Below are 4,814 nucleotides of genomic sequence, written 5' to 3'. Positions count from 1 at the left end.
AAGTGTTGTTGTTCTTGAGTTCACGACCGTGAACCCTTCAAATCTTCATAAATCATCAAGAACAGGCCGGGAACCCTTCAAAGCTTCAAAGGCCGTAAACCCTTCAAGGACAGCAAACTGATCACGGCCGAGAAGAGTTCACGACCGTAATCCCCTTCACGGTCGCAAACCTTCCTAAGTGGTGAACTTGGCTGAAAACTCGTTTTCCCCGATTCAGTCGAGTCTCGGCAACATTCCTAAACAAAAAGCAAGCTTTTTTCCATCACTATAGATAATGGTTTTGCTAATAAAACACATATATGTATTTAATTGTTATTAGGATCTCGTTAAGTGCCACATACATCAATCTGCAGGACTTCATTTCAAGTTTCGTTGTTTGACATTTCACGCAACCAACTGTAAGTTCATACCCCTATACTTTTATGATTTTTAATGTTTTTAGAGGGGAGAATACAAGCCAAACACAAATAATTTGTGAATTTATACAAAAAGGTTTCAAAACACTTAAAACTAATGCAATGGATATAGTCACACGGTTTCCACTTTCATAAAAATATTTAGATATTTTATCCCTTTTGTATTATGTTGAGCATAAGGGACGCTTTCGACTTACTGCTAAATTGCATAGTTTTCAGATAAATTCATGAACCAAATATATAATATTCATACAAACTATAATAGGTATAGTTTGGTGTTTCAATATACAATATTACAAATTTAGAGCTTATACATTGCTAAACATATAAACTATGACAGACTTAGTTTATGATATTCTCGGGTAACAAGGATACTTTATTACATAATTATTTAAGTATATTTATTACTGTATAAAGTATACACATGGGTTTAAATACAAAAGATCAATACAGAACTGCACGTAAACTAGATTATACAAAATTGTGAGACTCTACTTCAAAATTGTACCCTTTGGTGTACTGAACTAAATCCTATCATAGTATAACCAGAGTCTCCTAGAGGGAGAGCGTGAGATTTGTGAATAAATCTATTCGGGACTGACAATCCCACACCTGAACTCCTAGCTATAGTTAGGCAGGCATGCCTGGGGTGACAAATGTCATATATCCAACACTTGAAGAATGTCGTAAAGCTCTATAGGTCATATCAAGCATGGTTATACGACTCACAATAGTATAAACTAACCTTTTTGTTTACGAGATTTCATTCTTCTTTAGTTTTATTTTCATTAATAGAACTATTTCATAATACAACTGGAGGATTCTAGGGATTTCAACTCACGGTTTTTGTTTTAATTAATAAGACGAATATACATACTGGTGTTATTTAGGGTTTTCATACAAAAAGGGGTTTTACATTAAAAACCGTAATATACAATACATCTGGTGGTAATCAGGCATTCAAACTAATACTTCATGGAACACTATAACAAACACATATGTTAGAAAATATTGGATTTTCTTGGAAAACATACAAACTTTTTCAATGATTCATTAATAGGATTTTCATTACAAAAACATGCTTATGAACTCACCAGCTTAATATTGGATTTGTGTTCATGTCCGTTCATTATTAAATAAACGAACATAAACGAAATTCCCGCCGAACGGTTCACTAACAGTTCGTTGAACGTTCAGTTCGTTTACAGCCCTAATTTTGAGTCTTAAATGACATAACCACAAAGAAGTACATATGTAACATCCAAAAAATAGCAACAAAAGTTTTTATTTTTAAACTATCAAATACAAACAATCATTTGTTACAAAACCAATCAAAGTAAAATGTATCTTTCAAAATGGTGAAAATAAGGTCAAAACCTATTGCATGGAACCAAAAATCTACCACACTTCAGATCCAAATCATTAAACCAAAACCCGACTAATCCTGCATGGGTAACGGAGGGAGTGCAAGCCCCAACACCCATCGTCCGACAAGAGTTCAAGGTTGGATCGCTAGAAATCACACGTATGAATTTTGATCTTTGTTTTATATTGAATGGATACGCACTTGATTAGTGGGGTGATAAGAAATGGATAATTATTCATATAATTATATTCTTAGAACTATTATGTTAGCATCTGTAGATTTTACAGGATTAGGGATTTAACCTTCGAGGTGCTTCGTAGATCATAAGGTAAGGGAATCGTTCGTGAAGGGTTAGAAGCTGTAATATTGGGAAAGTTTTGATGTATCCATCTAAGGTTCAAGATTTCTTTGTGATTGTTGGTTATTATTCAAGAATTGTCATATGCCATTTTGCATACCAAGAACTGTGTCTAGAATGTATCTGAATAAGCCTGTTTTAGGCTTCGATGTGGAAGACGTTGGCCAACGAGGGAGCAAGCCCTGATTGAGGGAGCACTAAGTGTTTTGTTTGAAGGATCAACAACAGATGGATTTTGATGGTTCAAGCACGATGGGTCGAAGGAAGTTGTGTAAGTCTGTTAGATTTCTGGTGTTTGAAATTGTTGAGATCTTTTATGGTGGAGATAATTGAGGGATTGATCAGAAGCGGGTACAGGGTGAGTTGGTGTCATGTTCCCGCTTTCAGTTTTGTGTATGTAGTCCTTTTGTTGGGAGCTTCTAGACAAGTTCTTACCATAGTCGGTTAACCCTTCTGGGACAATGAAATAGAGTTAAGATGAGTGTGTGTTGCTTAGGTAGCATATAAATTGAAGGATTGGTTAGCTTGTTGAGCCAACCGCCATCAATAGTAAGGGTAGAGTTATTGATGATTTATCAACCTACTTTAGGATGTGGTGGATGAACTTTAGCATGGGTTTGGTTTAGTGCTCGAGAATGGTTGAGAGTTGCTTGGTTGTATCAGTTGGCGGCACTGTACGTGCATCGATCTTTCTCCAAGTATGGGGAAATGAATATTTCGGACCCATGGTTAGAGTGTCGAAGCAATGTTGACCAGTTTTCTGGAAGGATTTCGGATCTACATGGAATCAAATTTCGGCGGTCACGCCAGTAGGGTTGGAAAGGAGTCAATCTGATCTCAGTTTTGATAGCATTCAGGTTAATTATGAATTTCATTTAAATAGGAAGTTGGTTTAAATAATTTGAGCAATTGTTGGATCTGTTCGATTAGTTAAGATTGGTATATTTCTTTGAAAAGGTTTTTGGTCGAAATGTTTATTGATATATAATATGATCACAAGCTGGAAATCTTAGGGTCTGGACACTATGGATTGTGGACGTATAATGGGGTTATGTACGTCGTTAGGAAGTGGCAGACTCCAAGTGAGGGAGAACCGCGTGGGAGTATCGAAAATATTTTCAAGTCAAATTAACTTGGAGTCCGTATCTAAGGACAAGAGGATAGTTGGTTTCTAGTTGTAATCAGGAAATCAAAGATTTAGGATTTGGGTTATCTTGTTTGAGGATGTGAAGCAGAGGTAGGGACATGTTTTAGAACATGGCTAGGTTCAGGTTGAGGGTTGTGTTAGGACCTTTCTGCCTGTTCTTTTTTGATGAAGGCTCTAGGGTTTGAAGCACAACCCGAATGCCTGATAGGGTTCATCAGGCCGGGGATTTGGCTCATATTGATCTTTGATTAGGTATTCTTGTAGGTAGTTGGCAAGACCATGGGCTGGGCCCATGGAGGTTGTGGAAGTATTATAAGACTATGGGGTAGTTGTAGCATTTATTAGGTTGGTAGACAAGTGTGAAAGTGTGGTATGTCTACTACTTGGCTCGTAGCATTGTATAGGATGAGTTAGGTGGCACCATAAATGGTTGTGATAATGTGGAAGGGTTGCATATTGTAGTATGGTATGGCTCCTATGGTTTTGGTAAGTGTTAAGCGGAATGTTGACTGGATTCCTACAGGTCGGTGGGATGATGGTCGTATGTCTATAGGCCCACCAAGCATTGATTGAGAATATTCATGGCTAAGATTGGGTGATGACAAGAATAGTGAGGAACCGTGAGCTTCTCATTCCAATGGTTGGATAGTGTCATGATGTGTCGTGGACCCTCGTGGATTTCACTTATGTGTTGGTACAATAGTTATGTTATAGGGATCCACATGGTGTAATTCATTTGGTCTTTGGCATAATTGGGTATTTTGAGTAGTATGGGAATACTGTTGATGGCTCAGTAGCCGACGAGTACGAGTCGGCTTTTGGTAGGACTTTGACATTTTAGAAAAGTCATTGTGGTTTATCGGCAGTTACTCGTGGAGTTCCTTAGTGGATCCTTATTCGTTATTGCAGGATAGGTTTCAAGTGAGCTCAGATGCCAGTGGTAGAGTTAGTTTTAGAAACCTAGGATCAATTATTAGTTAAATTATACCCATGATCACATGGGGGTATGTCTGTTGCCTAAGATTTTTCTTCTGGATTGACCACTGATACGCTTGTGGAAGTGGTGGGATGTTGATGAATTGGCAGGAAGTCAAGTGTATATCTGAGAATTTTTAGGCAGTTCTGAGCTTAGGTTGAAATTCTTTATCAAAATATTTTGAGTATTGATATACTTGGTCTGGTGGTATTCCTGGTCAGAGACTTGGGATAGGTATGAATAGTGGATGATCATCAACCAATATGTTTGTCCTTGGAAATTTTAGGTTGATGGATTCCTTATTTTGTGAAATATAAGTCAGTTCAGTCGCAGCTACAAGATTTTCCAGCTTGGGCAGTTTGCTATGAATGGGGTCGTACATTTTGGGGAGAGGGAGAGGGTTGTTGCAGTTGAATGCTTTCAACTGTTTGGATTTTTGCTGACATCATTTGGACTTTGTGTGGTCTCTTGAGTTCATTTTGGATGAGTTGGTTATACAAAAAGGGTTAACAAGATCATATGGATTGTGTTAGTGCATTTGATATTCAAAC

The sequence above is a fragment of the Lactuca sativa genome, chromosome 5, assembly GCF_002870075.4.
Source record: "Lactuca sativa cultivar Salinas chromosome 5, Lsat_Salinas_v11, whole genome shotgun sequence".
Taxonomy (NCBI): domain Eukaryota; kingdom Viridiplantae; phylum Streptophyta; class Magnoliopsida; order Asterales; family Asteraceae; genus Lactuca; species Lactuca sativa.
Note: the sequence above shows the minus strand (reverse complement) of the source record.